At 48.5% G+C, this 13,600-nt stretch overlaps 1 long non-coding RNA gene across 1 annotated transcript; it reads right to left on the reverse strand.

Annotated features, from left to right (window-relative positions):
• Positions 1-4,633: 4,633 nt before the first annotated feature.
• Positions 4,634-9,733, reverse strand: LOC144584104 (uncharacterized). The gene is made up of 2 exons (XR_013538161.1): positions 9,687-9,733; positions 4,634-7,057 (listed from the first exon to the last, which is right to left on the reverse strand). It is a non-coding gene; the product is annotated as an uncharacterized LOC144584104 (long non-coding RNA).
• Between the last annotated feature and the right edge of the window lie 3,867 nt (positions 9,734-13,600).

The raw sequence follows: 13,600 nt of genomic DNA on the forward strand, positions 1-13,600 counted from the left end.
TCTCCCTGTCTGAGGAATGTCGGGGGAATGTCTGGTGGTAATGGCATTCCTTATATCAACTCTCGGACATGCCCTCTATATTCAGAACAAGTACAGCCGATCCCCCTTCCCCATCCATTTAAATGCTGTTTCACAGCACAATCTCCTCTGGTGGTTTTTTGGAATGACTCAACTCAACTTTTTAGTTCTTGCAGCAACTGTACTTTAAAACAAAACGAAACAAAGCCAATATCACCCATTTGAATGGGAGATCATTTGGGATCTTCAAAGCTTGACTCTTTGGGGGGAGGGGGGTACCACTGTTTCTTCCAGCAGCATCTTCTCGGTGCAAAAAGCTATCCCAAACAGTCAGAACTAGGAAGGTAAATTGTGTACTGATTCATCCTTGCATGACAAATCAGAAATTCCAAAAACAACAATAAAATAATAAAATAAAATGCTAAAATATAACTTTCTTGGTGCTCAACTGCAAGACTTGCTATTCCTTTTTTTTCCCCTCAGTCCTGAATAGAATTAGTGAGACCAATTTTTGTGCATTTCTGTAGAGGCGCAAAAAGGAAAAATATATAAACTTCTAAAAACGGGAAGCACTCGATGGGTTGCTTTCATCTTTGCGAGCAGTCACTCTTTCCCTGTGTGGAGGTGGGGAGGTGTGGACATGCATGTGTGCTTAGCTCCACAAAGGGCAAAGATAACAAAGCCATTTTGCACAAAGTACTTAAAGAAGAATGTGAAGGGAAAAGCAGTTGGTGGCTTGCGATGGAAGCAAGATCCCTTGGAGGAATCGGAACATGCTCAACAGACTGTCTTGACGGATGACATTTCTCTACATCCCTAATCAGGGATTGTCTGGTCCCGCAGGCTTACACGAGAGCCCAGCCCATTTGACCGAGGGGTCATATTAGAGAGCGGCAGTAAATGCAGGCAGCTCTTTCTGCTTTGCAAAGGGATAATCCCACTTTCGCTTGCAGTCCTTTTTCTTGCTAAAAGAATTGGAGGGGGGGCATCCCACCCCACCGGGCTCTCCCAACTCAGCTGTAATGTTTCCAGGCAGCCCAGGAGAGGGAGGCGGCATTGAATCAAGCAGCCTGCAGAGTTGAAATGTCAGCCCCATCCCACCGTGCAGCACTAACCAAGATCTAAGCCCAGATCTGGACCTCTGGCATCAACAGCTGCTAAACGCATTACCGCCCACACTTAAAACATAAACAGGCGCTTAGACCCAGACACCTGGGACGGGACTCTGTCTTCTTTTTGTAATGGGTTAGTTATGGCACTCTCAGAATGAATGAACTGGGAGTCTGGCCCTCCTCCCCTCCCTCCTCCCCCCCCCAGCTCAATTGGCTGTTATTGCTGGCAGTTTATCAACATTAACTGATTAGGCTCAGGATGATGGATCTGCCCGGCTGTGGACTTCTGCTAAACACAGAGGGTGAAAAGGCTCCTTCATTTCAGACATCTCTGGCGCCGGCTTGTAATTGCTGTCTCTAATTCTTACCTCCCTCCAAACCACAGCAGACAAGAGGGTCTGTTTCCTTGCCCCCACCCTTGCCCAGGAGAAGCAGCAGCAGCAACAACAAGAAGGAAGGAAGTAAACAAACAAACAAACAACAATGACGACAAACAGCCTTCAGATCGGCTTCAGCAGATAAACCTGGAGAACCCAGCCTGCGCATTTCACTGCCCTTTGGGGAGATCTGGACAATGTTAAATACACCAAGCTTTGTTTCACAACACACACAGAGACACACAGACACACACAGAGAGACACAGACACAGACAAAGACACAGACACACACACACACACACACACACACACACACACGCACGCACACACACTCTGGCTGTTCTGTTGTGCTTCTCTCCCTCCCTCCCTCCTTCCTGGTCACCTCTCAGAAGCTCTTCAAAGCATGAAATCTTTTTTGACACCATGAGTTCAGCACTTCAGGCCCAGGAGCTGAACCTACACACCTACACACCTACACACCTCGTCCCACCTGGTCTTGGAGCCTTCCCTGAGACACCCACGCCATGGTCTTCTCCACAACACTCCAGTTCGGTGGTTTTCCTACCTTTTGTGCATCTACACACACGCATGCACACACTGCCATTCTAACCCATAGGAATGAATATCTCCCCTAAAACTCGGTTAGTGGAAGTAGCCAGGAGAGCTACTATATAATCTGAGGGTGCTTCTGCCCCCATCCATGGACCTTCAGTCCTTCTGAAAGCCCCCCCCCCCCCGCCCAGGCCATGTTTCCCAAGGGATCCCCTAAAGCCAAATTCAGCTCTTGGGCTGCCCTCCCTCGTACCATTTGGAGGGCTTCTTTTTAAGCAGCAAAAGCCAAAAAGGGAGTTTGAGGCCAAACGAAACATGCTACGTAGCTGTGGCATCTCCCTTCCTCCCAGACCTACCACGTTCCTTGTCACCCAGGGCCAGACCGTTCATCTCACCAGCCCAGAATGGTCCACTTTGATTGTCCACAGGGCTGTGGGCCAGTCCCTGCTTCATTGAAGATGGCAGACCTTGAGGAACAGGATGCCATCCAAGCATCAGCTCCCACACCAAGGCGGGTGCTTCCACCGCAGAAAGGTGGCTCCTTCTGGTCTCCTTCCAAAATCCACCCCATCCCATTTCTCCATCAGTCGTTCTTCTTGTCATTGTTGAGCCGGCAATCTTGCCCACCAGCAGCAGCCATCAGACACCAAAAGATCCAGATCCAGGGCAACGAGACCAACTTCTGCCTTGGTGGGGCTGTGGGGGGGGGTCTTGGATAGCCAAGATGTTCCACCTAAGGAGACCCAAACTGTTCAAGGAAAGGGTGTGCCTGGTTTAGATGAAAGCAAGGGGCCATGTGGGTCTGGCACACTCAATGAAATTGCATTCTTTGTCATCATAATGATTTGTAATTTTGTAAGAGTTCAACTCCGACACAAATAATTAAAGGCATATTTGCCAACGGCTTTTTCTTTTCATATAACAATGCCTCTCTGGTAGCTGAAGGGAGGGAAAAGGAGACTTTTGCTCTCCCCTCCCCCCAAAAAATGTCATTCAGGAGAAGAGGAATAATTATAATAGCTAGCAAAGGCTTGCATTTAAAAGAAAAATGATAAATTTTCACTGCCTTGGAAAGACAGCTTGGTATTGCTTATCCACCATGATTTCACCAGATAGCTATTTCAAAACACAGACGCTGGTCTTTTTATAATAAATGAAAGCAATAACACCAAAGAGCCTGCCCAGAGTTATAATTAAGAGAAGCACAGAGGCTGGAGGGGGGGTGGGGGGGAGAGAATAATGTTCTCATTGCAGACAGCCGATTCGAAGGCCCTTGTGGGCACTTGTGCCCCCATGGAACACAATCCCAGTCCCAAAGAAAGAGCAGGCTAGCCTTCAGTGGGGTTCAGGGAGAAGAGAGAGGACAAGGCACCCTGGAATCTTGACTCACCTGCTCAGAGGACGATGAGAAGCCTTTACATCTGAAAGGCAGGCCCTGGTTCAGCAGGTAAAAAATGGGAGACAGGCCCAGAAGAAGCATCTAGGCTACACACTTCTGGGGCAACCCTAGAATCAGAGAACCCAACACAAAGGGTCCGCCAAGGGCCATTGAGTCTGACCTGCTGCCATTGCAGGAAATCCACAGCGACGCATCCCTGGCAATGGACCACTCGAGCTTGTCTCGGAAAGGAGAGCCTGCCACCTGCCCAAGGTCAGCGTCCCACCATCAAACAGCACTGGGACCAGTGGTCCATAGGAAGACAGCGCCTAACCATGGCCCTTTATTCCTACTGCCCTTCCTCAGCAACCTTATGTGTTAAACTCAAGGTAAAATCTGGCATTGAACTTCCTGCAACACCCTTCCACACCCACGCTGATCCCGCTGTCATCCTTGAGGGTTTAAAGCCCAAATCTCAATGGGAACAGCCTTCCATTTTCTCTCTCTCTTTCTCTCCCTCCCTCCCTCCCTCCATCAGGCACACTATTCGCCATCGGTTGCTTCTGTGATCTATCCATCCCCCGGTGCCACCAACTAATCACATCACTGTTTGAAATATTGCCAATGAAAAGAAACAGACCAGCGCCTCTGCACCTCCTTGATAAACATCCCTGGATCGGCTCGCTCCTAAAGAGGTGTCTATTTAACACAATTTCCATCTCAAGCAGCTGCTTTGCATTTCCTTTTGGCTTTATTAAAACTGATTTTCTCTTTGCACTCTCCAAACTGATCTGATTACATTTCCATTTCTCCCTGAAGAAAGGAGCGGGGGGGGGGGGGGTGAAGAAGAAGGCGGTAAAAAGAAAGAAGAAGAAGAAGAGACCCAGACTGAGGCTCTCCTTTGCAGAAGGAAGATGGATTTCCGGAGGTTGGCTTGTGTGTTATTTTATTTTATTTTTGTTCCATTTTAATAGCTCTCTGGTGCTGGCCCCAGGGAGCATGCCTCTCTCCTGTTGCATCTCTCCCATCCATTTCCATGGGAACAAAGATGGGAAGGGTGGGGAGCTGGGATTCTCTTCTCGGAGATTTACGCAAAGGCGTAAATCAAGGAGGAGGAGGCACTTTACAGTTACATGGAAGGTTTGCTCCACACCTAAGCACGAGAGGGCAGCAGAGAAAGAGAGAGAGATGGGGGGGCACGCACACACTCAAAAATATTCACAGAGGCACACATGTGCCCGTGAATACACACGGCCACTTATGGATCCTTTCTATTCTCTAACCTCTAGAACAAGAGCCCTTTCTCGCCTCCTTTGCCTCTAGAAGTTATAACAGAACCTGTACTGGCAAAAAAATAGAATTAATAAACAAAAAACAACCCAACACATGGCTTCTTTATTGGCTAGATCACTAAATTATCACAAACAAGGCAAGTCATGGGGTTCTTGGGAACCCTTCTCTTTCAAGCTGAATGGGTGATACAACATTTAGGAGAGGGAGGGAGAAGCGGGGAGAGAAAGGGGTGCCTGGGAGATAAAATTAAAAGCCAGACTGGGGCACTATCTTTCTCGGGTGGCCGAAATGTCCCTTAGACTCTTTCAGAACTCTTCAGCTGCTCCAAAACCTTGGGACAGTCCAAGAGGGAGAAACGGCAGGTTGGCCAATGTGCGTCTCCACAAGAGGTTGTCCCAGCGGAGTCACTGCGTTAGTTAGCCACGGTCGCTGGACGGAGATTGCCAGCCTGGAGAGTGGACCAAGGAGGAATCAGGAAGTTGTAGGGCCTTGTTTGCCTGCCAGTGTCAACAGGTGGCTCTTCCCCTCCAAAACTGAGGTCTGCCTATGGGTACCCACCTATTGTGGCCCCCCACATAAAGTCATCAAATGCAGACCCCTCCAGACTGCAGGCCAGGACAGGATGGACCAAACCCTAATCCATACCGTCTCTTCAGAACTCCTTTGTCGATCGTGTGGAGAAGCCATTGCGAAGGAGCGGCTCTGAAAGACCGCAGTTATTAAGACTGATTTGGCTCACACGTCATTTTGACAGGTCCAGAGCAAGACGCCTTGTGCCGGGGGTGGGGGGTGAGATTTGGTAATAATTACCATCTTTAATTACTGCTAAAACATCAATGGCTCTTGTTCAATTAGCAGCACAGATCCAGGCATGGCAAATTTCTGCCGCACGAAATAAGCTGAAAATTGATTTTGGAACACTTAATGCAGATCTGAAATGGCTAACCTGATAAGAAGGGGCCACGGAAAGAAACGGCCCACCATCCAGCCGCAAGGAATTTTGAGTTGATGCAATTGCTTTGGTGGAAGATTAATAACCTGTGTACCGTACTTACCTTGTGCATCCTGTGGAAGTCACTCGTGAGAGGGAAGGGCAAAAAAAAAAGTGAAATAACCCGTTAACGAGGACGTGTGTAATGAAAACTCATACCCTGAGCTTAAGAATTCATATCCAGATTGTTTGCACAGTCAATAACATTATTTAAAAAAACAAAAAACGCCTGTCCCTTCACCCCAACTTCTGTGCTAGTAGGTCTACTATGTTTCCCAGGTTTTTTTTAGGGATCGAAGTGATCCTCATCTCCTGAGGATCCCTGGCGACTCTTGCCCCCACCCACTCGGAAAGCTGTTGAGGGGACCTGCCATTAGGTACACTTCTGGCTTTCACAGGACTCTGTGTTTCAGAGGAGCACCAAAGGGCCAGCATTTTCTGAGAAAAGCCTCCCCACCTCCTTCTTTTCCTCTGTGCTGTTCTCCACACGCCTTCTTCTGCTATAGTCCAGATGATGATCCAGGGAGGTGGAATTAAGGATGATTTTTATTTTACCCATGGGGTTTAGGAAGAAAAAGGGACTGGAGTGGGGGGGGGCTGCAAAAGCTTCCCAGCTGTGCCACACAGCTGTGTGCTTAAAAAGAAAGCCAAAAAAAAAAGCAAAATCAGGAAACTTTTTAAAGGCAACAGCTAATTTGGGTGGCATTGGGCAGCTGTATTTGCATAACGAAACGCAAAAAAAAGGATGTTTTGCTCATGTATTTTTTAAAAGGGTTGACTTTAATTTTATTTAGCTTAAGAAGGGCACGTCACTCACTCTCCACCGGTCATTTAGAAAGATATTTCAATTGTGTTTCCACAAAGCTGTCTTTAGGCCTTAAGTGTCTCTTGCAACCGCCTGGAATACTAATCAGGTCTCTGCTGACATTCAAGAGAGGAGGGCCTGGTCCCGAAATTGCAGGCTTCGATGTTCTCGGGTTTTTGTCCTCTTGGAGCGTAGTTTTTGTTGAAGACCGGGAGGGGGGGGAATCAATCCTTTTATTTTATACTTTTTGGTAACACAAGCAATCTTTTTTTTCCTGAGTAATTTTTTTAACATGGTATCAAAAGATTATTGTGGCTGCCTTCAAGAAGATGCACAAAAGCGACTTTAAATTGCATGCTTTTTTGAGGGGCGGGGGAACAATACATCATTACTCCATGTTATTTCAGGTGTGAATTGTTAAGTTATTTCCCATGGGAAACCTCCCTTTAAAGACTCCTGTCTCTTGATCCTCTGGAATTAGACGGAGCTCCTTGTGCAAATGGAACAGAAAATGTCCTGTTTGTTGCAGATCTGGGAGGGAGACAACAATACAGCCTGTCTTAAAAAACCACTCATAAACGCCAGGCGCATTTCTCAAAAGTGACTGTCAAGTTGTAAACCCATCAGGTTGGCAAGGGCAAAAGGCTAGATGGCAGTCACAAGTCCTTGTCTTTTTTTAACAGACAGTAGTCCCCCTTTGAAGAAATCTCTGTTTGAAGGTGCCCCCCCCCAATTTGGAAGGTCTGCCTGGTGCTAGTTTGATTTAAAGAGAGGGGACCAGTGGTGGATAGATCAGGTGCCCATCCGCAGGGAGCAGCTGCATCTGGACTGAAGGCCACCTGAGCAAGATGCTGGGTAATCCATGAAAAAATAGGCATCTATCTATCAGAATATGCAGGCTTTAGGCAAATCAATGGCCTCATCTTTGGTAATGCGTTAAGTGGTCCAGAAGCCTCCCATTGGCCAGGGTGGAGGCAGGCTAGGGCTCTGGACCCGGATGCACATTGCTACATGTCCCTCCTCTTCAAAAGGCCTCCTGAAGACAAACCCAGTAGTTCAATGGGCCGAGGAGCAGGAAGAGGGAGCTGCAAGGACAAGGCCACAGAGAAGCAATGTCAAGCCCCATTGTTGCATCAGTATCTTTAGCAGAACCTCCCCGGGCACCTTCGGAGGTCAACTGTTCACTTAATGATGAGCCCACCCCCTTTCTGCATCTTCCTGACCTACAACCTGGTCAAAAGGCAGCCCAGAAATCAGTGGGCTTTTGCGTCCATGAACAGGAATGGTCACACACCAAGCATCACATTTTTTGCATCCACCAGACAAGGGTTCCCACAGCCCTTGCTCCTTTCCTGCTACTCCTGAGAGGACTTGGTGCCCCCAGGCAAGCTCGTGGGTTGCTGATGGAGATCTGCTCCCCTCTCATCCATTGATCTAGTGGCAGACCATCTAATAATCCCTTAAGGGCTGGAGGAGGACCACCTTCATGGCACTGGCGGGTTAGTCATCTTTTCTGAGCCCCTGGTGGTTCATTTGATGGACAGCCTGTGTTTCGATGCCCAGAATCTGCTCAATTATGCGTCCAGCTTCTCCAGTAGCTGTCCATCATTAACAAAGCAAATGCCACGGCACCTTCATCAGGTGGACAGCGGGTGGGGGGCTCACTCACCTGAAAGCCTCTGGGCTCTTCAGGATCCTGTCCATTAAGACCTGCACACACACACACACACACACACACACACACACACACACACACACACACACACACACACACACACACACACACACACACACACACACACATTCTTGTGAACATATGCAGAAGTTGGAGGGGAAAGTGAGGAGAGGGCCCGGAGCTAATTAGCCTGTGCACAGCTGCTCATTATGACTATTACGGTTGCATTATTAATTTCCCTGCCTCTCATCTGCAATGCAGGTTTTTGGTTGCTTCATATCAGTCTGCTTTTATATCAAAAGATAGGCAATAAATCTAGGGATTTATCAACGGTTTCTCCCAGACTTTGTTTGCCTTGCTCCTTCTTCATCAAACTCCAGATGGTCATTGAGGTTTGATTTTTAAAAAAAATCTTTCCTCTAGGCCAAAAACGATGTCACCTGTCAACGGCGATCTTCCCTGCACCCACACCCAAACAATGGCAGAAGTGCTGTGATGATGTAGGTCATGGAGCGTTCAGAAATGTGATGACAGCCAAAGGGCAAGGTGTCAGCCACAGAATCTCAGCCAGCAGCACAACTTCTCAAAGGACAGTGCAAGGTCACTTGTGCACCACACATTGGGGAATGGTGTGTCAGGCAGCTGAAGGGATAGCAATCTCAGAAATGGGGATAGGCCTGGATCTTCCATATTGATTTTAAATAACCAGCTTGGATGGGGTCGTTTAGTCTTTGTATGGTTAATTGTCCATCAACTGGGCAGCTTTGCTCTAGCTTAAAATTATGCCTCCCTTTCCTCAACCTGTCTGCCTTATGGAACACAATAGATATTACAAAATCAAGGGTTATATTTTTTTCAAGACTGACATTTTTGTATGTCCTTACTGCCTCTCATTTAATTTATCTGCATATACCTGCTTTCTCAATTCAGAGTTTCCCCAGGTCATCGAGGCAACGTAAGATGAAAATATTGAAATGGAATGAAATGGAATGAAATAAAAGTTTGCTGAGAGCTGGAGTGAACCTACTCGTAACTAAGGAATCCTGGCATCTGGTGAGGCCGGCTGGGTCACTTATTCATCAAGGTCATTTCTCTACCGGTTACCCCATAGGAAACCAGGTGAGGCTTTGAATGTCTGCTTAGCTCCTATAAAATAAAGACTCTGGAAAAAGAAGGGGTGCTCCAGGCCCGTATCACTTAGGGGAGGGTAACCCTCTATAACCGGAGCAGTATTGATGGTCTCACCCTTTCCCTATTCCGATGCAAACCCAGCAGGACAAATGACGCAGGGTTTACGGTGAGCTTGCTACGGCCGGCTATCCATCCATTACCATAAACTTAAGCTTCCCATTTCTTTCCTTCTAAATGACTTTTCATCTCACATTTTGGCAAACGAGCGCCGCCGCACCAGTCGGCTCCAATTTATCTAATAACTCCGTGCAAATATTTTGTTATGTTTCAATGAAACGTGTTGGAATCTATTACCTCCTGTGATGTCTGAGCATCAGGGCAAGGATAGCGCCTTCCGGCTCCTGGGCAATGTCTCTGTTGCTCAGTCCAGTCGGGGCGAGGGGAGGAAGAGGAAAGGGTGATAGGAAGAAGCCCTGGCCTCCCAGGTGAGGCCTGGAAGGCCAACCTGTCTGCCTCGAAAGGGGGCAGGTGGGAATGCAGCCCTTTCTCCCCTTTGCAAGGAGAACCCACTCTCCTTCTTTGGAGGACGGACGCCTGCCTGAGAAACAGATCCTTCTCCAATGGGGAGTGAACAGCTCTTTCAGAGACCCTTGGCGCACATCACTCTCCCTCCTTCATGCAACAGGCACCTCAAAGGGTAGAAATAGGTGTTGTAGGTTTCCCTTTATTGGCAAAGGAAACCCCCAAACAACTGATTGTCTGTATCGCAACAGGAGAGGGACTCCCCTCCCCAGAGTCTGAAAATTAGCTCGCTTTGTTTAGTGGCTGGTCTTCAGGTCCTAAGCACACTATTCCTATGAAGCCTGATTTCTCAAAGATGGAATTCTGACTGAATCATGTCTCACTAACACCAGCGTGCTTTCAGCTCTTATGGCAGGTGGTCTTGAATGGACATCATCCTTTCGATGTCCAGGTAAAGTTAGAGCCACTTGCCGTGGCTACTTGCAACGGGGGGGGGAGCGGGGTGCATCTCTGCCACACGCAAGGTCAGGTGCCGGACTGCACAGCCGGAGATGCGTTGCAGCAGCATGTCAATTCACCACAATGAGCCAGGGCAAATCCTGCAAGCCTTACATGAACACCAAAGGGATTCTGGCCCAGAGTCACAACCGTAAGACACGTCCCTGAAAGAGGGGCAGAGCCTGGCACCCGCCAAGCCAGAGCCCAGTGCTTGGACTTGTCCGTCCCTCCACCTGGAACTGCTGGCTGCTAGAAACCCCCCTACACTCTCTCTCTCTCTCTCTCTCTCTCTCTCTCTCTCTCTCTCTCTCTCTCTCTCTCTCTCTCTCACACACACACACACACACACACACACACACACACCCCTCACCCCTAGAGCAGAGGGCGATCTTCTGCCCAGAGAAGGGGCTGCCCCACTTGCACCCCTGGAGAGGAGAGGATGAAAGCCGGCTGGGATGTCATCGAACACGCCGAGCCTCTGGGGTTGCCATGGTGAGAAAGTAGCCCTTCGCTCGCCATCAATAACTCCAGCCGCGCTGCCTGATTGATTTTTCTTCTTCTTCTTTTCTTTCTCTTTTCCTTTCCTTTTCTTTCCACCCCTGCTCCTTTTTTCCCCTCTTGGTCTGTCAACCCAAACTGTTTCCTGGGCCTCAATGATGCCTGTTCTTCCCCTCACAAAAGAGGAACTGGGTTTGGTTGTAGGAGGAAAATGGGATCCCACCCCCCACCCCACCCCCCATTGTACCTCAATGTCTGTGGCTTTTCTGATGGAAAGACTGGCAATGCAGAGAGAGAGAGAGAGAGAGAGAGAGAGAGAGAGAATGACACCAAGTGGTCCACGATAAGGACTAGCCTCCTTTGCAGTTGCCAAGAAGGAGCTCTTGGGTCAGACCATTCCAGGATTTGTCCAACAAGGACTCCTGTCCCGGGCTTTGCATGGAACGGAGAAGCAAATTTCCAGCTCTGCACCCCGGGAGCGAGAGCGAGTGTGATATCATGGGCAGCGTGTCAACATAGGGGCCAAGGAGCCTGCCTTTGAAGCCCTGTGGACTGATGGAAAGCTCCTGAAGGACATCAATGACTTCTTGAACATCCCACATCCCTAGAAAACCTTACTAGGGCCACCACAAGATGGAAGCAACATCTAACACCCACATCCCCTTGGGGACAGAACCAGGTAGGCGTCCCTTCCTGGGTTAAATAGATCAGCTTGATTGAGTAACTGATTAAACCATTCATATGTATCTCCAAAAGATCAGCACCCTGATTAATCAGGCACCTAAGCTTTTTCAAATGACACTATTATTAAATACTAGAAATTATACAAGAGGGAGGGACCAGGCCGATCTCACACATACCTTCTCTTCTCTTCTCTTCTCCTCTCCTCTCTTCTGTGGTGCCTTCCAGAGCAGACCATCACCATCTAGAAACAAAACACATTATTCCCTTTCCAGGTTGTTCTCTTATTCATGCGCAGATTTAACCAATTAATAAAGTCCCATTATCTCTGGGTGACCTCTTTCCCAGAAAGGGTTCTGCAGCCAGAGAAAGAAGAACTCTGTGTATTTCAGCAGGTGGGCCTTTGATCTAGGATAGTGCTATGAAGTGCCACACTGAATTATCATCATCATCATCATCTTAGCATTGCAGAGCTGGAAGGGACCCTGTGGATCATGGAGTCCTCTCTCTGTCCAGGAGGCATGGCAGGGAATCGAACCCCCAACCTCTGGCTCCTTCAGGTGCCCCCTGTGGTGAGCCTGTTTGGCATTTAATGCAGAAATGTCAACAAGGGAACCCCCCCCCCTTTGGGATCGAATCGGAGACTGTGGGGGGAAAGTCTCTGTGATATCACGGAGATGGGGCAGGCAAGGGGCAGGATTAAGGCAAGCACAACATTCATACAAACCCAGAGTCAGTCCTGGCAACCCCTGGGGATGGAGAGGAGACGGGCATGCCAGAGTTCACCCACACCACACATACACAAAAATCGGGCTACCTCCTCCTCCAGAACTGTAGAGAAAAATGTACTCCTGTGAACCACCTCTATTTTATAAAAAAGCTCGGGGTTGAACAATACCCTTATTGTCGATGATTATTATACGGAGGCATTGGATTCCTAAAAACAAAGCTTCATAGTCAGGATGCTAATGACAACTGGGCAGAATCTGTGTCCTGTGAGAACAGGAGCAGGTCATGAAGAGGACCGGGGTGGTGGTGGTTTGGGAAGCTCTGTCTCTCTTGAGCTGCACCTCCCTCAGCCTCACGGCCAGCAGAGTCAACGGCCTGCCGCCTGTTGGACTTCCTTGAATTATAGTTCAAAAACCAGATGTTTCCCATCTTGGAGCAAAGCCGAGAAAGGCAAGAGACCTGTCAATCTTGAATTGGGGCTGCTGACACCATCCAGTTGCTGGTGCGCCTACGGCACAAGGAAGAGCAGGAGCAGAAAGCTGTATGGCGGCCAGGTTTCCCGCTTCAGAAATGCGGTCCAGGAAAGGCTTGCCAGACTCCTGCTCCAAAGTCCTTCCAAACAGGCACAGAGGACAGGCGGGACCGGAATCCTGATTTTGGCCCCCAGGGAGGGAGCAAAGGCCAGCCTTTGATCGCTCCCTCTTTCTTCTGTCTTGTCCTAGAGCAACCATCTCCCATCTGTCTAATTTGGCAACTGCCTCCTGCACTCGGTGGTTCAGCAAAGCTTCCTTCAAAGAGCAACCCATAAATTCTTTTCCACGGCCAGGCTCTGTCAACACAATCAGGTCTTTTGAAGAAAATGGCCCAGAGATAGCCCAGCATTTTTGGCAACGGCTTTGTCACCCGGGATTTGCAGCTTGGCGGGGATCCACGGATCCGCTCACCAGTCCAGATGCCACCTGGGGCCCTGGTGGCCAATCCTGGGTGATTTGCGGTCCTCTGCTGCCTTCTCCCTGTGTTTTGCAGTATAGGTTTTAGCTATGACTATTCATTATTTATTTATTTAAAAATAAATAATAACAACTAGGCAACAACCGCATGCACGCATGTATAAACATGAAACGAAACCAGTAGAGTCTCTTTGAAGAGAAGTAGGTGGGCAGGGGGGAAGGCCTTGTGCCCCAAATATTTGGAGGAACAACAGACACCATCAGTATGGTCCAGCTCTCAATTCCATACATCACTACTGTAAAAAAACATAGCTTTGACTAGGCGGACCTTTGTTGGCAAGATGATGTCTCTGCTTTTTAAGATGCTGTCAAGGTTTTTCATCGCTTTCC

This window comes from Pogona vitticeps, chromosome 8, assembly GCF_051106095.1.
Source record: "Pogona vitticeps strain Pit_001003342236 chromosome 8, PviZW2.1, whole genome shotgun sequence".
Classification (NCBI taxonomy): Eukaryota; Metazoa; Chordata; class Lepidosauria; order Squamata; family Agamidae; genus Pogona; species Pogona vitticeps.